This window comes from Phyllostomus hastatus, unplaced genomic scaffold, assembly GCF_019186645.2.
Source record: "Phyllostomus hastatus isolate PE091 unplaced genomic scaffold, TTU_PhHast_1.1 phas_contig_524, whole genome shotgun sequence".
NCBI classification, from domain to species: domain Eukaryota; kingdom Metazoa; phylum Chordata; class Mammalia; order Chiroptera; family Phyllostomidae; genus Phyllostomus; species Phyllostomus hastatus.
The window spans coordinates 16,578,282-16,601,473 of NW_025333900.1; the positions used below are offsets into that span (position 1 = coordinate 16,578,282).

At 40.1% G+C, this 23,192-nt stretch overlaps 1 protein-coding gene across 6 annotated transcripts in view; it reads right to left on the bottom strand.

The window, feature by feature from the left end:
* LRRC8D (leucine rich repeat containing 8 VRAC subunit D) overlaps positions 1-23,192 on the bottom strand; it is a 109,019-nt gene that overhangs the window by 43,883 nt on the left and 41,944 nt on the right. Inside the window, exon 4 of one of the 6 annotated variants that reach the window (XM_045847066.1) lies at positions 6,363-6,440. The exons of the other annotated variants lie outside the window; for them this stretch is intronic. The gene's annotated coding sequence lies outside the window, so the exon portion shown is untranslated. The remainder of the gene's footprint in view (positions 1-6,362; positions 6,441-23,192) is intronic. 6 annotated transcript variants of the gene reach the window in all.

Below are 23,192 nucleotides of genomic sequence, written 5' to 3' on the forward strand. Positions count from 1 at the left end.
ATTTGGTTGCTCAAATTGTTTTGCTTTGGCTACTGGGAGCTATTTCAGTCAGCTCCTGTGCTCCTTTGACAGACCTCCGTCATTGTGGATTTTCGTGGGCACTCCCTCACTTTCCAACACTACAAGAAACTTCAGGTTTATCTTTTACATCCCTGCCCCAGTTCTAGAATCAGCCATCCTGCCAGGAATCCTGAATCCTGGTTCCCTTTATTAGAGAAAGGTATTTATTGGAAACCAAGATCTGGGTGCTAAGTATGCTTGTTGCTTCTGGGGTGTTACCACTTCCAGCTCCTCAGCTGACGAAGCAAAAAATGTATGTGGGTAGCTCTAGTCGGGTGGGCTCAGTTGGTTGGAGAATCATCCCATACACCATAAGGTTGTGGGTTCAATCCCCAGTCAAGGTGTATGCAGGAGGCAACCAACTGAAGTTTCTCTCTCACACCGATGGTTTTCTCTCTCAAGTCAATGAAAATACACTTGAGGGAGGATTAAAATAATAATAATAAAAAAATAAAATTTAAAAAATGTGTGTACACCCACCTATATATGTATACATACTTATAAATATTTCCATGTGTGTCCGTTTCTGTATTAAGCGAAGCATGACTTCACACTGACACACATCTCCAACTGTAACCCACCACCACATGGACCATTCCTTCTAGCTTATCGGTAGCCTCCCATCCCACAGTAAGAAACCTGGCTCCGGACCTCCACTATCCGTTTACTTAATTGTTCACTGTAGTCTACATACACACAGTAGTTTCAGAATCATTAACCTGCACCCTCACCCTTAGGGGAAATAACTTTTTCAACTGGAGTTGATGAAGTGCTTATGTGCGGTCCCTTTGTCTTTAGTCTTTTGGTCTTCACTCAGCGCCACCTACTTCGGTCAGTACCCTTCCGTCCACTCCCTTCAGTGAGTGAGTGCACTTCACACATTTGTAAAACTGACTTTTTTGGTCACAGTTTGAATTCTGTCCTGGAATTCCTCCACCGCCCTAAATGTCATGTACCCCCCAGGGCATCAGACCATCACCTCAGGCTACAGTTAGCCCAACCACCTCTGAGAACTCTCTCCTCTTCAATTTGTGGCTGCTAACCTGTCACTGGCCAAAAAACTAATCAGGTGAGTTTTGTTAGCATTATAAATAAAATAAGAATAAGCAGGTAATGAATGAAGTCCTGAAATGTTTATGCCATCTATGAGAAATCCTCATATGACACTGCATACAGTTTTCTGCCCTGTTCCACATTTTAAATCAATGATGTTACAAAAACAATTTCAACTGTACAAAGCTAATGAGTACAGAAAATGGCATAGAATGAAAGTAAGCAACAAAAATACCTCAACAGGATGACGAATCAAAACAAAAACAGATTAGATTTAGCAGGGGTCAGGTTAAACAATGTAGTTCGAAAAAAACTCCTAAGCACAGATCAGGACCTCAACACAAGGCAAAGATGAGACCTGGCCACCAAACAAACATCACCAGGGCAGCAGCCGGGATCGGGGAGGAGAGCATCCCCTCATCTCGGCACTTACACCCTGCCTGCTATTCTGTGTTCAGTGCGGCTCTGGTCAGCAGAGTCCAGGCGTGACACAACTACCAGGTGGCCAGGTGTTGTGAAGGGTCTAGAAAAACTAACTCAACGAGCACTTTGTGAGCACTAGGAGCTAGACAAGGAGTTCATTAAAAAATGGAGTATCCAGAGGTGACAATGATGAAAATGATAATAAAAATAACCAGCTTGTCACATCCCAAGCATTGTTCAAAACACTTCTTATAATCTAATTAATTTAACCTGATAACACACTTTGCTTCGTAGTGAGTGGTTCAGATACCTGAGGTTTCCAGATTTCTGCCCAAGTGAACAATCACCATGTTTGACAGGTTCTAAGTAATCACTTATTCTCCCACATTTTACACTGTATGTTTTTGCCCATTTTGCTTTTTTCAAAAAGTAAAATGTAAATAAACATGAAATTGATACACATTCATCATTACTTGATATAACTTTTTAAAAAGTGACTTTATAGTGACTTTTTTATTATAAAATTAGTAACACTCAACAAAGAAAAACTGAAGAATATAGACACAGAGAGAATAAAGAAGTGAAACAAATCAGATAATTTGTTAGCATCTGTGGGGTTCCCCACCACTTTTTGTTATGGATAAATTTGTGGCTTTTATTTCACACTGAAGTTATCGTACTGCATATGTACTATCTGAATTTGACCTGGTTAATCTGATAAGCATTTCTCCATTTATTAAAGTGGTTGTGTTACTGTGAATTTATGGACTGTGACTATACCATATGTTTTAGGATAAAAAACAAGAAAAATGTTTCCTCCTTTAGCGCATTTAAAATCACTTTTTGCTAAGTGCTTTACTGCTTCTAAATAGATGTCCTTGTCCTGGTAAATGAATGCTAATAGAAAAAGAAAAGCAGCCTCTTAATTGCTACTATGATTTAAGGAGCACTTATCTGATTGGATAAGGAGAAATTTTACTGAGTGCCCTAGATTACAAGAGCTATCAGATCCTTCTTCCACTATTTAAACCTTTAAAAAGAAACTTGGGCAAAGAGGAAAATCCTACATGTGACTGCCATCTCATAGGCAGTTACAAATTACTACCCCAGCTGGACTTCTTGGGAAGAGAAACCCCCTGTTTAAGATGGTCTCTCCCATTCTTCAGAGACTAAATGATTTGGCCAAAAGAGAAGCTGCAGGATATTTAAGTTCCTACTACCCCGCCACAGACGAGGCACCAGACCAGGGGTGTCCAACTTCCTCATTTTCACTGTGGGCCACATCAGCCTCACGGTTGCCTTCAAAGGGCCAAATGTAATTTTAGGACTGTATAAATGAAACTGCTCCTTAACTGTTAAGCGAGAGCTCAGCACTGCCGCCAGGTAGAAACAAGGTGGACGGCCGGATTAGGCTCGCGGGCCTTGTGTTTGCTATCTCTGCACTAGACTCTAGAAAATGGAAGAAAGAATTTCAAAAATCAATGAAATTTGTCATGATGAGACAAGCCATGAAACCGATTCTCTCATTAATATCCCTCTCAATTTCTCCTTTTGGAGATAGAGGCATAGAAGGAAAAATGCAAGTCAGCATGGTAAAGTATCTCAACAAACCAGGACAGTTTTAAATTGTGAAGACCAAGCAAAATAGCATTTGCCTATCTGGCCAAGAAACAGCAGGTTATGCCCAAAGAATGCTGATGGAAAGGAACCTGAGGAATGAACTTAAATGCCTTTTTTGCCTGATCTGCCTCAGGTTGAAGCCATTGTGTGAGATGCTGAGGTTCCTGGCAGACACAGACAGCAGGCCCCCACACATGGGGCCTCCACTAATTCCATCTACCATATTTTTCAGACAAGACACACTTAGGTTTTAGAGGAAGAAAATAGCAAAAAAAATTTTGAAGCAAAAAATGTGGCAATTATTTAATAACATAAATAATATTTCACCAAGGTAAATGTAAACAGAACTCAACAGCAGCATTAACAACCATTATTCCTCCCAAATTTGGGGGTGGGGGGAGTGCATCTTATAGTCTGAAAAATATGGTAAGGGCTAAGGAGAAACTGCAAAAAACAGCAACAGCAAAGCAAAGAGTCTCCTGGGTAGGGAGGTTTAGAAAAATGTCTTAATGTGCATATACAGGAAACAATGCTTTCTTGCCCTTTTCAAATCCCCTAGCTCAAAAACTTTCTCCATGCTGTTTAATACTCTGGTATTATCGTTACTAGGATGCAGTGATGCCATTATGACAGTAATGCATCCCCAACATAGTCAGAAAATCAATTGTCAAGACAAAAATTCAATGGAAAGCAAAAGGATTATGTATGTGTCAAGATATAAAGTTCCTCATCATTTTTTAGAAGAAAGCTGTGTTTTTGCACCTGATGTTCCTTTCATGACTAATTATCCATGCATACATCATGTATATTTGAAAATATAAGAAATATAAACAATGCTGTATGCAGCATTCTAGGCAGGAGGAAGAGCATGAGCAAAGGCACACAGGCAGACTCAGTTCACTAAACGTCTAAGATTAAGGCGCCTGGTGTGACTGTAGCATGGAATTTGTACTGAGTCTTCACACAAAATAAACGATGGTAAATTTCAGTCTAGAGAGTTTGGTTTTCTTTAACAGGCAACAGAGAGACAGTGAAAATTCACAATCATAGGAAACAGAGCTTCAGGAGGCACAGTCTCAACATGCCATACGAGGTATATGGTGGGAACAAACAGGGTGGGATATGGGAGAATGAGAAGACAGAGATTGGCTGGGAGGCTGTTGCCGTAATTTAGCTGGAGATGAGGTCAGGCATAGTGTCAATGGGGCTGTGGCAGAAAGAGTAAAGCAATGTTTCAAAAGGAGAAACAGAAGTGGAAACTGTGGTAGTCTGGATATGAGAGACAAAGGTGAGGAAAGCTCACCAACGCCGAGATCTGACAGCACCCGAGCTAAGGAAGTGATTCCTGTCATCTATTACTAGTCCCTGTGCATTCCTCTGGTTCAGGCTGTGTCTGCGCAGCTTTGTAAACCTAATTTCTGTCTACCGTCACAGAAACTGTGAGAGGAATTATCATCCTAGTTCACAATGAGGAGGAAGCTGGGGCTTAGAGACGTTAGGCAGTTTGCTGAAGGCCACGCAGCTGAAAGAGCTGAGACTTGAACCCACATTTGTCTAGCTGCATGGACTTATCCACATGATCCCTTCCCCTGTGTCAAGGCTTGAAGGAATAGAAGCAGCCTGCTCTTCCCCACAGATTCTTACCTAAATTAACACAGTGCCCTATATGCCGGATACTTGCCTTGCTTCTGTCAGTTTACAGTATAAAATCACATATATGATTTCTGATATTTGGATGCAAATATATATGACACTGGGAGGCTCTAAAGTGCTGAACAGATGTTAGGTATTATTTTTATTATTATGTGGGCGTTCTCCTTCAGTGACTAATGCCAGGAAACAGAAACTCTCCGTTACACAGTGTCTACCTTGTCCACAGCCCACCCAAAAGATGAACTTAGTAAGGCTTGCGTGAGATCATTCCCCTGTATACCTATAAGATATACAGAACACACGAAGAATGTGTGTTCACGCATTTGGGATTCTTGCAGAAAGGCCTGTCTGTAATTTTAGGCTCAGGCTGCAGCACGTCAGATGCTGCTCCAACAACGTGCCCTACTTTCTTCAGCAATGGCAAAGCAAAGAAAGGTTAACAGGAAACACGTTCTAAACTAGCTTGTTTGTTTTCCCATAAATGTTATCTACAAAGTTAAGTAGTAATGGGTAAGCAAGAAATGGATCAAAGTAGCCACACTGTGCCAGGCTGGGATGCCCTCCTTGAGCTGGATCCGGCAGAGGTGCCTGGCTGGGCTTTCAGACAGCAAGTGACTTCTATAAAGTTCCTTGTGTCTCTGCTGACAGATTCACAGACGACTGCAACTACCTCTGAACAGGATCTGAAGGGTTATTTGACAAAGGAGGTAATTAAGGCCCAAAGAAATGAACGCTCTGTATTCTGCAGTTTCTGCCCACTCATCAATATTCCAACTCCACCAATGCTACAGTGTAGATGTTGTGAAGCATACAATGGGTGCAGCATTAGCCTCTTCTGGTTTTCCTTTCTCGTGCCCCTGCCCAGCTGAAACCCTTTGGTTAGCTGTTTTCCCATGGCCTCCAAAGGCTCAGAATCCCTGCCGAGGCCAACATCTCCAGGAGCATCTCCCGCAAAGGCTCTGTTGAGGGTGTCCCACCTCTGTGCCAACTAGATTCTACCCTTCGCTCCCCCAAAGGCATGCTGGTCGTCTCACCCTCTTGCTACCTCAGCATGAGCCTATGCCTCAGAAACAACCCCCTTCTCCTACGGGCCCCTTCCCCTTGGCTCCCACTAAAAAAAATAAAACTCTATCTCAGTAAAACTAAAAAATAATGATCCTGTAACCTCTTCAATCTACCTATCACACTGCCATCAAAAGGCAATTTCTGAAAGTACCTCCAGAACAACCCTTTAAAAACTCTGCTTCCCCCTAACCAGAGCCCAGAGTTGCCTGGCCGGCAGCTGAAGCCCCTCCATTACCTGCCTCCATCCTTTCTCATCTCTCCACATTTCCTCGTCTGCCCAAGCCTGTCACGCAACAGAACCCTGGGTTGTTTCCCAGGCTTAATGTGGAGCTCTTGCCATTTTTGGTGCTTAGAACACCGTAAGTCACCTCCTCTCTGCTCATAGGTAACTGTAACCTATTTTCCCAGGCCTGGCTCAAATGTCAGTCTTTCTAAAAGAACTGCTATTACAGCAACAAATTAATTTCTCTCTTGCAACACACACTTACCTGTTTATGAATTCTACCAACATTTATTAAACACTTGGGCACCAGGTACTCTGCTGGAAATGCAACGACGCTTGGAGGCTAAAATACAAAAGATGAAATAGAGATCATTCTAAAGAGCAGCATGTGCTTTTGGAGGTGCTCTGCCAGTTCTCCTCCAGTGAGGGCTATACGCTCCCTGAGGACAGGAAATGAGCCCTTTTCTTCAGGATCTTCCTCATCACTTAATGTCTGTGGACTCACAGAATTCTCAAGCGATTTCAATTACAGAATAAACATTAATGAACTGACATTTATCTGCTAATCTTTGAGAAGACAGATATTAATTTTTCTTTTTTTACATTCCCAACAACCCAGTCCAGAGTGAGGCATATAGTTGTGATTCAGGGAATCTGGAATGGATGCATGGCAGAAAGGAAGGCAGAAGCAAACCATGACAGCAGGGATATCTACCTCTTTACCTTTTCGCCTTGCAGCCAGTACAGCGGTTGGCACACAGTGGGAACGTAACAAACACTTAGTAAGTAACCATAACCACTGTCCTTGAAAAATCTGTCTCTCAACTGTCAGGTTTCTAGTCTTGTCTCTCCAGCCCATGGCCAAAGGAAGCTCTCTGGGCAGGATTAGAACAAGAAACCTAAGTCCTGGTTCCAACTCTGATGGAAACGAGACCTTGGCTTCACTTCACTCTCCCTGGCAGCTGCCCTGATGGGCAAAGCCTTAGCACCCAAACCCCCCAAGACATGACTCCATCACCTAGGCAGGGCTGTGGACCAACTGCTTCCAGGCTGAGGCTCGTGAACAGCTCAAGTTACCAGGGCCAGCCCCATCTCTTAGTTCATGGCCAGGGATACTCTTCACATGGCCTTGCTGCTCTGAACCAAGGCTCATCCAGCCAATGGCAACTTCATTCAGTTATCAATTTGGAAGTGAAAAGCAGAAGCTAAAAATAAAATTCAGTGAACTGTTCAAGGTTAATGGGATGGAAAACACAAAGAATTCATGCCTGAGAGCAAGGCCCATGGTTCTGAGAGATAGCACATAATCAGCACACACTGGCCAGCACTTTGTAACCTCGCTGCGCCCCTTCTCAGAATTGTGCCAGCATCCATGCACTGAAGGACACAACTCAGCACTTTGGATGCCTCTAGCTCATGTGGCTTCCAATTCTTCCTTGAATAAGATGAATTACAGATGCAGTTTCATGTATATGTCTTATTTCCCTGACAGGAATAATGTTCTCAAGAGAAAAGAGGTGGTCTGGAGTCTAAATACAACTTGCATTAAACACTGTGTTTAGTCAAAACAAAAAATAGCATTTATAAATTAGGAAATCTCACATTAAAAATCTTGTCTTTGTTGTTGTTGTTTTTTAACCTGGAAGGTCCAGCAGCCTAGGATCTACGTTCCCTGTGGTCGTAACCACAGCAGTGCTGCCCCCTTTCAGGACCACGTGCCTGCCAGTCCACCACGGCCCCCCACGCCTGATTTTTTTGATGCTCTTACCTGCCTGGCCTTACAGGTACCAAGCCACCTGAGCTTGGTAACTGTATTTATCTAGTCAACCCAAATTAAAGCCTGAGCATCACCCCCGACTTTACTCTTTCCCCCATATCTAATCAATAGAAAGTTTTACTTATCTCTTAAACCTTTCTGAAACTCTCCTCCTGCTCGCCTACTGTTACAAGCACGTCCTTACCTCCACCTCAGCGCACCTTGCCTCTCTTTCTTCATCCTACTCATCTGGCAAATCATGGCTCTTGTTGTAAATCTGCCAACTCTGCCAACTCTGCCAACTCTGCACCTGTGCCCAGGCTGCTGCATGTGGCTGCAGACAAACATATCGCTGTGTCGACAGACAAGTTCCACTTACATTCACAACCTCTGACGTCAGGGGGTCTCAGGTAGGCCTGGCACTCACACTGTGTTTCCCTAGTTCGTCACTCTTCCCTGTCCCTGGATCACTCTTTCACACGCTCTCTTCTGTTCAGAATCTCCTCCTCATCCATCCGCAGCCGAAAGCCTTTTGCTTTACATTTAGCTGGGTAAACAGAAGCAATCAAGGGGGAATTTCCACACACTCGCACAGTCACTTGCACCAGTCTTCCTGCCTTGATGCCCACATTCTGTCCCTCCTTCTGTTTCTGTGAATGAACCATCTCTGTCTAGAGCAACTCCTGCACTTACGTGCTGACCCCAACTTGTCTAGCACCCACACCGCTATTCCTCCAACAACTGTCTCTTTCCCTCCTACATCTATCTCCATATTCCCTTCACTGCTGGGTTTCACCTGTCAACAAACTGCATGCTATGTAATTTTTCCCATCTTTAAAAAAAGAACTCTCCTTAACCCCACATCCTCCTCCAGTTTCTATTTTACTCTCTGGTTCTCTTTGCAGAAAAATTTTTCCAAAGAGCTGTCTACACTTGTTCCCATTCTCTTTAAAGCCCAGTTCATCAAGGCTCTCATCCCCTCCACTCCACTCCACCAAAACACGCCAGTCCAGCAGCCCAGGCCTCCCTCCGTGCTGACCCTCAAACACGTCAAGCATTCTTCCACATCAGGACCTTTGTTGCCTAGGCTCGGCACACTCTTCCCCAAAATACATCCACATGGCTCCTCCATCACTTCTACCAGGCTCCCTGACCACACTCTGCTCACACAAACATCTGGACACTGCTCTGTCCCCTTTCTGTGCTTTATTTCCCTCCACAGCCTGATTAAATTACATGCTCTACAGCTGGTTGTTATCCATCCCTCGCTCCTCTCACTGGCTTTCTCATTAAGTTTTAAATATGATAATGTGTATTGATTTTTATTCTCTCTGACCTGTGAATATTCTAAGATCACAGAATACTCCCTGGATTATCCAGAGGCTAATAATTCAAAATCCATCATTTGCAGTTTTTAGAAGTCTCCTGTCTATAGGGAAACATGTCTGCAGCTCTCAAATAGGTGGCTGGGAAGACTGGGAGGAAGGACGTTAGGCACAACATTTCGACACAGTAAACTCAGTGCAGGCCTTCGGATGTCTGATGTGATGGATTCTGCACACAGACACCTGCTACTTACTAGCACCTCAAAGTAGGTGCTGAGCATAGAACTCTATTCAATCTGGTACCTTACAACAATCTGGTACATTAACAATGTTTCTAAGATCTTTTTATAACCATTCAGATACTAAAGTCACTTGTGGACAGAGGCATAAAATTTCTTTTTTCCCAAACCACTCAAAGCTGTGGTCAGTGTAATACATTTCAACTACTGTTTCGTTTAAATGATGCTATCATTTCTTCTTCATCAATTGTCCAGGCAGGGAATAAGTAAAACAAGTACTGTATTTTGATAAGACTATTCCACTAAATGGTTTTTCTGTTGTTGTTTCTGAACATTAGAAAGAGAAGAACTGCATTTTGGAAATCCTATCTAAGAAAATATGCCAAAACCTAGCAAAAACCATACGCACATGAAAACCAGCATTACAAGTGATAGCATTTTGTAGCACAGTAAACAACGTGATTTTGCAACCACTGAAAAACAATGGTGTGCCCATTAAATGGAATGGTATATAGTCTTGTAACAGTGATGGTTACATATTAATATGAAAAATATGCAGCATCTCAAATGGTCTGTATACCACAACTTTACATGGTAAGAAACACAAAGAGATTGAGATGCTAACAGTGATTGTGTTAAGGTACTTTCTTTTCTCTATTTTTCCAAAATTTATCGTATTGCTTTTATAAGTTAAACGTGTAACTAAAATTTAAGAAAATGTAGACAATTTTGACATGCACACATGTTAACACAAAAAGGCTCAACTCCATCCACATACTGTTTTGTGAACTACTAGGTCTAAAGATTTGTGTCCAAATCCTGTTCCAAGTCGTTAGTCATTCCAAACTTCTCTTTAGTTTTACGCAATCTTCTCTGCTAGATCATTCTCTTTCCACTGCCAAGTCGTTTAGAGATCTCTAATTAACAACTTAAAAACATACGCGGAAGGTAACAGACACCTTAAAATGTTACCTCTTTCAACAGACTAAATTATATACTAATATATATCAATATAATTTTTTTAAGGAGAGGAGTCCAAAAAGTATCTATTTACTGCCCATCACATTTTTAATTATAAAGGAATGACAGACTCACCTTACAAATGCCAAGACTGAGAAACTGAGTGAATGGTTATTGTTTACCCCAAAATTTTACATTGTATCTAAATTTTATATTAAAAGTTACAACAATTTTGTTTAACATAAATTCAACCATTTATTCAACAAATATTTACATGTCACTAATGTAAGGCATCTAGTGCTGCACAGAAACGCCTAAAGACAGAGTGCCAGTGCTCAGGGACCACATGGTCTAGCAGTGGTGGTAAGATGCACATGTCACTGGGGAGTCAGCCGGGGACGTGACTCCTCTGACTGACCTGCATTCTCACCCCCTGGCAGTGTGACACACACACAGCTGCTCAACCAATACTGGCTGAACAGACGACTGGATGAAAAGCATCACGAAAGATATAAAGAGCAACAAAGGAAGGAGAACTCCATTTGGACTAGGAGGACTGGAGACAGAAATAGAGCTAGGAATGAGAAAAGAGGGGTGAGACAGGCAGGTGAGAAGGAGAGATTCATATTAGATTACCAGGTGGAGCCCGAGGGTAAGAACCTCCTTTTGCTTCTGTGGGAGATGCAATCCCACTGAAGATCTTTAAACAGGGAATAACAAGATATATGCTATTCTTGAAAAAAAAAAAACATTAGACATTCTACATTTATGAGAGCAAGTGTGGAAATCAGTTCAGAAACTACTTCCATAGTCCGCCCAAGAGGAAATAGAGACTGAAGGGAAATCCGAGTATGTTTAGGATAGCTGGCTGGCTGGGCTATTTTCTGATTTAGATTCAACGGATATTTATTAAGTTCTATATATATGGCACCAAACCTGAACTGTCATATATTCATGGGGCAGTATCATTGCCCTTCCTGTTATGGATGAAGAGACTAAGTCTGCAGAGGACACTCAACAAATTGTAGGGATATAGAAAAAAAAAACAAAACAAAAATCAAACCCAGGTCTCTTAACTACTGCCCTCGTATCCTTTCTGTTTTGTTTTTGTTTTGAAACTTGAGGGAGTTGTCTAATCTACCTCTTTCATTTTATTTTATTACCCTTTTTTAAATCTTTTTTTTTATCCTTTCTGTTTTATGACAAATGTTCAACCTAATGAGAATTGTCTGTGTTACAGTCTAGAACTGGAATCAAAATTTCAACACTCCAATGACAGCATAATTTGCATGAAACACTGCTTCTTGATGGTCCTGGAAGTACTCTAGAAAATCAACTCATTCATTTAGATTACAGAATTGGACTCCAATGCATTTCCCATCCCTTATCCAGTTCCCTGTGCCCACAAACCCACACATAGACTACTCAACATTCCCTCCTTCACACATCCTGAACAAAATCTCTCCTTGCTCCAAACCAATTTCCTCATCTGCAGAATGAGGATTAACAGTACCAAGCCTCACAGAGACATGCAAAACACAGAGAAAAATGTCTTACACACAGCAGATACCAAATAAATATTAATTATTATCCTGCCCCTCCAATCTTGTTTTGTAAGGTACAATCCATATCAACTCCTTGGGTTGCTCCTGGAAGAATTACACAGCTCCCTCTTAACTTTTTTTTTGTAATTTGATTTTGCTCTTTTTCATAGTTTCATATATGTCCTGGCAAAAGTACACATCTATTCCTCCTATTAGAATGCAAAGGAAGTATTATATTTGTATTTTCATCCTCCATGAGGCTGTATAGTGTGATGGGTATAAGCAGATTCCAATGCATAACTACTAAGTTCACTCATGTATACTGTAATTAGTAAATCACTATTTTAAAATAAATTTGTTGGGAAGATGATTATATGACACATCACTATGATAAATGTTATATATAAATCTCATTCACCTATGATTTTTGGAAAAAAATAATTCCTCACATACAATACTATATATAAGGTAAGTTCACAGGTTGAATAAAAAATATGTATTTTTGTGGTAATATCTCAAAAGTGTACAATACCATCTGGTCCAGCTTAACAATTTCCACATGCCTAGCAGAGTCATCTGACTGAGCACGTCCAGGGTCTGCGAAGACTGTGTGGGCCAGATCTAGTGTTTAACAAATGTTTCCTTGAGCTTAAGTCAATCTGCTCATACCTTCTACTCATGAATTCTTGCTGAGATTTATATTAATAGACTTTCTAACCTCCCCCCCCAATTTATCATTGGAACCACAATCTTCTAAATTGTAAGCTGCCTCCTCTCTCTATAGTTAAAACAAAAGGTGAGGGGGGAAGCTGAATTTATAGCAGGAGGAAAGGTTTTATTGCTTACTTTCTTTTAGCTGAAGTGATGCAAATGCATGTCAATGGGCTGTAGATAAACCTGCTAGAGCAGTGGATAAAGTCTAGCAGGCAAATGCCGTGGGCAGATGTAGAGCAGGGAGGCACAGAGAAGTGTACACAAAAACAGAGCCTGCAGTCAAACAGGTGTGCTTACTGGGCACCCTAACCCTCACTGGCCACATCACATCAAAGACTTCGATACTTCCACATCCTCTCTCTCCCTAAGATAACCAGTTTCAGACTGTACATGGTTTCAAGTTAGAGAATATTAATAGCTGACCATGTTCCCATTCTCTCTGCTCTATGCAAAATAAGCCCATGAAAACTCTCAGCAGGTTCAATGCATCTCAGAGATTTGAACACAATCTAGCATTTAAAAACAGAAAACAAACAGAACACTATGACCTAAAGACCGGGATCACTACTTGCACAGTAAAGCAAGCCCCTGCCGTCTGGGCAGGGCTTTCTTCTTAAATATTTGCTTATCAAGGAGTATTGCAACACAGTCTTACAGATCAAAAAGGCAGCCTTGGAGAGTAACTGTTCTGCCCATAGTATCTGCTGAACACTTTTTTTCCAGCCTTGGAGAACAGATCTAAGGACTGAAAAGCATTGTTACATCACTATTGTCTCTGAAAACATAAAAGTGTATTTTCAAGAGACCATATTCATTAATTTATTTAAAGTGATATTGTTTAGCCATGGCAAGTACATACCACTGGATTATTAGCACACGATACCCAAAGTGATATCATTTGCACAAACAATTGCAACTCCCACCTCCTGATATGTTCCTGCTTGCCCTGCTCACACTTCTGTAAGACATCAAGCTTACTCATGTTAAGAGATCTGATGCGTCAAGATAAAATACAAACATACTTCCCTTCTAATACTACCAGGATTTTTTTTCAGGTTAGGAACAAGCACTATGAAATGTTCTGTTGCTAATCAACTATACCTAGGTTATTTGTAAAGAATTTCTGCAAAACAGTCCAGCCACCTGTCCATGTTTACAGTGACCAAGGGAGGGCTGAGATAGCACCCCGCCACATGCCACGTGCTGGCCCACCGGGGTTAACTGCAACAAAACTCCAGAGAGAGACAGGAGGCGCAGCCCATCTCCAAGCTAGGAACAGACCAGATTAGCCAGACTGGTGCACAAATTACCCTGGAATTCAGAATTTGATTTCCTTAAAAAAAATTTTTTTAAAGGAGAGGGATAAATAAGTGTTACTTTCCTACACTAGATCACAAAAACACTTGTGAAACAATGATAATAAGAGCAGCAAATACTTATAAGGATTTTACTATGTGCAAGGCACTGTTTAGGAAATTATACTTAAACTTCATAGCAATCTTTTAAGGTAGGTACTATTACTACCTGTTTTACAAATGAAGAAATTGAAGCAGAAAGAAGCTAAGTAATTTGACCAAGGTCAAAAAGCTAATTAAATGACAGAGCTGGGTCCTAACACAGGTAACTCTTTTAAAAATTGCACATAAATTCTTCTAAAAAATATTCTTAAGAAATGCTTGTTTTCCTAATCACCCTCTTTGCAGTGGCCGGAGGCAAACCTTTGTCTGTACTAAGCTGACACCCCACAGCCAACCCTGACCCGGAAACTGTTCTCACCAGTACAATCTGATACAGCAGACACTAGTCTAATAGGGCTATTTAAATTTAAGTTGATTTTTAAATTAAATTAACTAAAACTAGGTAAAATTAAAACTATGTTACTCGGTCACATTACCCACTCGAGTAAGTGTCTGACACGCAAACTTCATGTGTCAGTGGCCAGCATATCGGAGAGCCGACAGAAATATTTCCATCTCTACAGAAAGTTCTGGGGGATAGCTCAGCTGTAAAGGGCCAAACAGTAAATATTTTAGGCTTTGCAGGCTGTAGAAGTCTTTGTAGCAATTCCTCAACACTATCATTGTCATGCAAAGCAGCCATAGCCGATACATAAACAAATGAAGGTGACTATGTTCCCCAAAATGGGCAGCCGTCCCACAGTCCAGTTTCCTATCCATTATTCTAGATGATGCTGGCGTTTTCACTCAGATTTGTCCTTAATTTATTTTTTTGAAAAAAGATTTTATTTGCTTTTTAGAGAGAGGAGCAGGGAGGAAGAAAGAGAAGGAGAGAAACTTTCAGTTGCCTCTAGCACATTCTCAACCTCGGACCTGGCCCGCAAGCCAATGTGTGCCTGACTGGAAATCAAACTGGCAACCTTTTGGTTAGCAAGCAGGCGCTCAAGCCACTGCGCCATACCAGCCAGGGCCGCCCTTCATTTCTGATCTCTCACTATCCTCTAACTGATCTTCCTTAAGCAGCAGAGAAAAGAACTGTATGGTAGTATGGTAGGATCATACAATCTCCCTGTGCTCTCTGTAAAGAGAAACTTGTGTCATGAAACTCTTTTCTATTTTATCTTTTCCCTGGGAGTCCCATGTTGGTTTGAATCCTGGTGGAAGAAGGGATGGAGAGTTAGGTAGCAAATTCCTCTCTAGAAACCGTAATCCCCAAACCACAGAGAGAAGCTATCACTTAATCCCAGCAGCCCCAGGAAATTTCAAGTGTCAACTGAGTAGATGAGAGTTCTCAAATGGGTCCAGCAGGAAACGAGTTTTCAGTATGGTACTTAAAAAAAAAAAAAAGGGGGGGGGCTTTAAAACAATTATTTAAAGGAAATTGGCAGTTTGGCTCTCATATTACAAATTAGTTAATTTGCTTCCACGGGTTTCACAATGACTCTTTAATAATAATTTTCATTGTGTTTACGTTGTGTTTTCATTGGTTTACGTTGTTGGTATGTTTTGTGATGTGTAGCATTATTTTCCTAGTGTAAGAGTATCATCTTATTGAAAAATAAGTATCCTTCTTCAACCACAAAGCTGCCATAAGGCATTTGCACTTAGGTTTTCTCTGCCCAGAATGTTTTTTCTCCTGATAGTCCATCTGGCTTGTATGTACCTACACTTTCTTCAGGTCTCTCTGCTCAAGTGTCACCTAACGAGAAAGGCCTTCCCTGACCACTAACACCTCCTTCTGTTGCTCTGTCTACTTATCCTGCACTTATTACAAGGTGGTTAATAAACATCCATAGAATGTACGCTTATCAGCCCATCTACTATATAGTCTCCTTGAGCAGAAGGACTTTGTTAAGTTCACTAGGTATCTCTAGCTCCTGAAACAGTGCCTGGCATATAGCAAATGATAAAAAAAAAAAAAAACTATTTATGACATGAACTAATGAGTGAATAAAGAACATTTAACAAAATATTATTATATTATGGTATTTTGTAAAGCCTAGGTAGTCAGCTATTTTGGACCTTCTCGCTTTTAATCACTTGCATATTTTAAAACTTGTAATCTAGTAAACTCTCCTATTAAAAAATTAAACATAAATATTGGACTATCAAAAGAACATTTTTATTTTAATGCAAGTGCAAAGATTCTACTTGGCTACTTAATATGTAAAATAACATTATTTATAGTTTTATTTAGCCTTATAATGTTCTTGAAGGATAAAAGTGGGATACTCTCCCACTTAATAACAAGAAAGCAGTCAAGAGAAGTTGCCTTGTCCACACACACCCAGATACACAACAAAGCTGAAAACACATGCACCCTCCCTCTCACAAGTTCTGCTGAATCATTACAGCCAAATGATTCAAGTTCCACTTATGAGATATTCCTATTATAGAAACTACTGAAATGGCAGTCATGACAAAGTCTTATTAGACCGAAGAATTAAATGGATGTATGAATAAACATTCTCATGAACCAATTCAGCTAACCTCCTCCTCTATCAGCCTCTTCACATCTTCAGATTATTGCTTAAGGCAGCGATTTTCAAGCATTTTTTAATCTCATGACACACATATACTAATCAGTAAAATTTTGTGGCATACCAAAAAATTTATATCTTCCCCATCCGACAGAAAGAGTATAATTTTGACTCATTCACATCTGATGGTAATTGTTGTGTTTTGGCTGTTGATATTTTTCTATTTGACAATCTAAGGGAAAGAGGTCAGTGCCCCTGACTAAATAGGCAGGTGTTGAATGTTTTAAAAATTCTTGCAGCACACCAGTGTGCTATGGCACATGGCTGAAAATCACTGGCTTAAGGCATTATCCTAACTTTTACCTAGAAACAGCAGTGACACTCTTTAAATGCCAACTTTCAGCTACAAGTCAAATTAAACATCTACAATTCGTATTATTGCATACGCAATCACCCCTGGATGATACTGGCATCCTATGTCAATATATCCACAGTGGAAAGGAATATAAATAAAGAGCAACATGTGGCCCCAACTCTTACCAGGTTAATTTTTTAGATGATAGTCACTGCAGTAGAACGATAATCCTCATTACTCTAAATGTGACTTGTCCAAGTAGAACACCTCTCTCAACAAACAAAAAATAGTTTAATTTTCTCAAGGAGCAAGGAAGAAAACCAGATTTGTTATCTGGAAACCACAGATAATCATACTCGCATTTTATTACAGATGAGAAAATGGAGACCCAAAGACATCAGAAGATTTTTCCAAAGCCACAGCTAGTTTTTGGAAGAGCCAGAACTAAAACCCTAGTCTCCTGTCTCCCAACTCACGGGTCTATGTTTACAAACCTGATAATCCATGTAAACTGGGACCTTTTCCTCCTACTTGTTCCCTTTAGTGATCTTTTTGGTTTTGTGTAGAGGAAAATTAGTCATTAAACAGAATACCCACAGACCTTTTGATTGTTAAGTGCCCCATAAATATTTGAGTGAACTGAACCAAATCTGGACATGACTTATCCTCATGAGAGGCACATGCTTAATACTTAAGACTAACCCATTTGTGAATTTTGGTCTCCATAGTGATAAATAACATTTACTGGTACATGTGGTCTGGCTAACATCTATGAACAAGCATTTCCTGATGAATGGCAACTCCCACGAGATATAATTTCCCAAATATTTTCGACAGCTGATGAGGAAAAAGCATTCCCCATAGAAAAGATTAAAGATGGATTAGGTCATTCCACATTGAAAGGCACTCTCAGTTTGCTATAATATAGATGATACTCCACCCATATAAATTTGTTTTAGGAACATAAGGGTAAACATTTGGGCTTTATTAACAAACCTGGAAGCATTGTAACATTTAGGACTGTAAGAACCATGCCATAAATTTGATTCAATAGTGTAAATCAAGATAGTTTTCACTCCTACATAATGACAAAGATGTTATTTCACATTTTATTTCTTCAACAGTTAGTTTCAACCTTACAGAAGGGTCCTGTTCTATAAGAGACTGACACCCCTCCCTTCCTCTTCCCTCCCCTCCCCTCCCCTTTCCAGCATATTTGGAATGTAAGAGTTCTGTCAGCCCACTCTGAATATAAACATGGGGTGAGCATGGAAAGGAGCCATGAACCTCAACAGTCACCCAGTCTTTCTCTGCTTCCAGCTACCTTTTGTGTGGGGTAGTTCAGTGTATCTGGAAGAACTAATTTTTTCAAAAATGTTCAAGGTATTAGGTTTTTAAAAATACAAGAGAACATAAGGATATATATATGCAATTATACACGTAGAAATATTTCTTTTTCTCCTAACGTCCTCTTCCCAGAAGGCTGTAACAAAGAAACTTGTTTTGATCCCTTTCCTATTTTGCAACTTAGTGTTGATAGCTTTGAGGGGTTGCTGAGTTACAGGGAAGGGGTCAAATTTTTTCAGAGAGGACAGGTTGAATCAGTGTCTGAATGTTCCCTGGATCTCTACGATCTCTCCCCCAATCGATTACAGAATCTTGTCTGCATTGCTTCTAAGAACATTCAGCATAACTGCCTTTGGTGAGAACAAGACAACTGTTCAGTACGGGCAGAATGAGTAAATCTAGAAGCCCGGCTGTAACATGGCTTAAAAATCCATCTTTATTCATCTCAGGATGCAAACTATTTCCACCTATGATTCTCAAAATTCTATCCCAACTTCAGCTCTACACTAATCTCCCAAACTTGTGGAAAGCAAAATATTGTTAATTAAGAGTTAAGCCTCTTAAAAATATTCATTCATGCAAGCTTTGAACAAACACCATAAGTACTTGTTACATATGTGGCAGAGTGCAGGAGATATACATGTGGCCTTTGGTCATGTACATTCACCTAAGATGTGAGGGGTAAAGTTGGGAAGAAAACAAAAACAGACTAGCATTCACTTCAGGGATGTGCAGTTACATTAGGTAAGCAGACAGATCCCAGAAGAAAGTTCAAGAGCTGAATACAAATACCATCTGGTTTCTCCAAAGACAGCACAGAGGTTGCCCTTCAACAGAACTGGGTATACTTCTCATAACATGGCTATAATTATGAAAAATTTCTCAGGGATATGGAAGGTAGAAACCAAAGCTGGGGAAAAACAGAACAGACTGCTAATGTGTCTGGTACAGAATATGACTGGGTTGTCTCTTATCATACCTCCTCTCTACCAAGCAACAGAATAAAGTCCTGGTCACTGCAGTAGAAAGATCCCCATAAAGAGTAAAGAAAGCATCAACAGCTAATTAATGGGTTCTACCCCTCACTCCATTAGGCAGTTTCAGACCTCAGGTCTTGACAAGGAGAGTTTGCTCTAGAATGGCTAGGCTGCATCTCTGAAAGCATTTAGCAGAACACTCTGTGTTTCACCTCCAGATAAGAAGGCTCTCCACCATGCACCCAGGACAAAGTTCAATGAGCACTCAGCACAAAAGCACCATGTAGTTTAGCAGCATGCTATTTACTATCAGTAGGTAATTTACATTGGAACTACAATACTTGTCCCCAAAGAACTCACATTTAATTTGGAGACCTACTACATCCTCAGAAAAGTAATTATGTATAGACCTAAGCCATATTCCAATGTATAGAATATAAATTGCAAATTCTGCAAGAGATAGCCAGGCACTAAGGAAGAGATCATTCAAAGAACTGAGCTATACTAAGTCAACAGAAATGCAATGGCCCTAATGCCAAGTGAAGGTAAAAGCCATAGGTGCCCAAAAAGGAAACTGGAGAAATATGAGATAACACTGGAAAGCAAATAAGAAAGTATAAAGATGGCAAAACAAAAGTACAGATAAATACCTCATAATGTTTTCAATGGAATTCTACTACAGAAAAGAGCCACCAAAGGTATTAAAATAGATCGGTCCACCTTCTGTTTCACATATTATGAGTTGCCAACATTTTTAAACTGCAAATCATCAGGAAGTTTTATAATAGTTGATGGGCATAAATCATTACAACTCTAAAGATGATGGTTAAGGTATGTTGTTAGTACTCATGTAACAGAAAAAAAAAAAAACCAATAGTGTTAATGAAATAAAATGAAACTCTGTTATTATCAGAGACCTAAGAGTAATTATGCTCTATGTAAATTAATGTAAATGCAAACAGTGTAAGCTTTGAATTCCATTCAAATACATTTTTAGTCTAAGAAAATTTATTTTACCCTGGCTGGCATAGCTCAGTGGATTGAGCGCGGGCTTCGAACCAAAGTGTTGCAGGTTCGATTCCCAGCCAGGGTACAATGCCTGGGTTGCAGGCCATAACCCCCAGCAACTGCACATTGATGTTTCTCTCTATCTCCCTCCCTTCCCTCTCTAAAAATAAATAAATAAAATCTTAAAAAAAAAAGAAAACTTATTTTTTAGGAGTGATTAAGAGATATTGGTATCTTGAATATCTGAACGCTGAAAGACCGTTAAGTACAGGCACTTAGAAGAAAAGCACTTCTGTGTTTTTAATCAATCATTAATGAGGCTCCAAATACCAATCAACCTCAGGTAATCATCTACTACTCACTTTCTTTAACAAAGTGTTGTACAAAAAACCCAACTTTGTTACATTATATTATGTAGGAGACTGTGACATTTAATCCTGGATATACATAAAGTCATCTGACTCTGTAGGCTAAGAGCTGTAAGAAAAGACCAGAGATTCGTCGTACTAAATGGCAAATGAACTTTTCTTCACTAGCCTTTTATCTGTAAACAACTTGCATAACCTAAAAGAATATTTTGCAAAAACAGGAAAACTTTAGTAAAACTACTGCTAATAATTTAACTAAAAACTTTTTTAAAAACCTTACACAACTACCTGAGCCCAGGAGAAACTTTAGTGGGCATCAATTTTCTAGAAAAACCACAGGGCAGGCCAACACAATTCTATCTTCTAATTTAACTGACTAAAGCATTCAAGATGAAGAGACCCATAAAAGTTCTAAAACCACCAGAGCAGAGCCTTGAACCCAAGTCTACCGCTGGCTTCTGTCTTCCTCAGCCCCTCTCTCTCAAATCCTACAGCCTGCATCAATATGGCACCTTTTGCATGTCTGAAATATTAGAATTTTTAAAGACATCTTCAAGTTCTCTACCTTCTCAACTCTCACATCCAAAAGGTTGCCAAGCCCTACTGGCTTCACACCCAAAGTCTTTTATATTGGTCCTCTCCTCTCTTCTGCCTAAATCTAATCCTTAACCCCACCATCCATCTCCACCTACGAGGTCTATCCTCCGCAATGCTACCAGTTACATTTCTTCAGAAACAGAAAATCTAATCATGACTCTCCCTAAGTTAGAATCCTCTGTTGGTTCTAGATCAAGTCCAGCCTTCCCAGGTGTGCACAAAGCTACAACGACCACTGCAGGTGCAGCCACGACCACACACCGTGCGAGGTCCCTGCTCCACTCAATTGCATGTGTGGTGAGCAGGTCAAGGAAGCAAGGACAAAACCTCCATCAGAGTAATACTGAGTCAACATGTGCACATTTCCCAATTCCAGCTGCAAAGAAAGACTCAGAGGGGTAAGAACTTTTTATATCAAGCACAGTAGTTCAGAGCATTGCCTCGAAGCCTGGGATCTTCCTGGCCTGCCTCTTTAGAGCTGCCGTGATACTAGGCTAATTACTTAAATGCTGAGCCTAAATTTCCTTTTCTGTAACATGAGAAACAAGAGTAAGACTGACCTCACTGCAATGGTCTGTCAATTAAAGACACAATATACACCGCTTAGCACATTCCCTAGGATATAGTTAGAGCTCAACAATGAACTCTTCATTACTCTAAAAGTTGACCTGCCTTATTTGGCGGGGCCGGTATTTAGGTGAGGTTTTTACGTAAGTGAACCTCACTGGCACCATGGCATACATAACATCTTCATGTGTGCATGGTGGTAGTTACTGGAGAGATTAAGCAGATGTTTTAAAAGAAGTCTCTGTAATCTGAGGAGGCCTGGTAGCTTTTAAGAACTTAATTTAGGAATGCTTTATTTTGCAAACCTTTTTTTAAAATAATGTAGATATGAGAATACGTAGCTTCTAATTCTCACATTTTATGATCCTAAACTCTTGGTTTGTCCGCTGTATTCAAGTTTACATTTTCTTCAAAACCAATAATGAATACTTTGTACCAGACACCAAAGGCCATTCTTTGGCTTGGTTGTGCTGGTAACTCAGCACCTTGAAATCTCGTACATTCAGGCTCATCTTCCCCCTTCTCTTCCTTCCTTTGCTTGTCTCAGACAAGGACTTCATTTAGCAGGTTCCTAAAAATCAGAGATTGTTCAATTGCTTCTCCTTAAATTCTGTCTTGCCAGTATCAGTCCTTACAATGTGGGTGGCTGTATTCTCTACTGTTCAGTCTTTGAAATACTAGTAATCTGAGTCACATTTGGTATCTTTCAGGGTTCCCAAAAGGTGTATTTCCTTCTTAAACCGTAACCCCAAGAGTCCAGTACGCCTTCATTATTTTAGGAAAGAAAACAGTTTTAAATTAAGCATCTTCACATGAAAAGATGTTCCACATCATTAGTCATTAGAAAAATGTAAATCAAAAGTCACACTGACATAACACTTCACACCTACTAACATGGCTATAATGAAAAAGACAAATAATAGCAAATGATTGGCCAGAATTTAGAGAAATTGAAACTTTCATGCGTTGCTGAACAGTATGTAAAATAGTGCAGCCACTGGGAAAAGTGTGGCAGTTCCTTAAAATATTAAATACAGATTTACCATATGACCTATCAACTCTACTCACAGGTATACACCAAGAAAAATGAAAACATCTGTCCACACAAAAACTTATACACAAATGTTCACAGCAACATTATACACAACTGCCAAAAAGTGAAAAGGAACCCACATGTCCATCAACCAATGAGTACAGATAAAGAAAATTTGTTTTCTCCAGTTTCGCTTTTGCAAGACAAAAACATTCTGAAGACCTGCTTCATAAGAATGTGAATGTGACACTACCAAGCAGCACACTGAGAAGTTTTTGGTATATCTATAAATGGAATATTATTTGACAATGATACTAATGAAATACTGACACATGCTTCCACGTGGCTGGGCTGACTTCGAAAACATG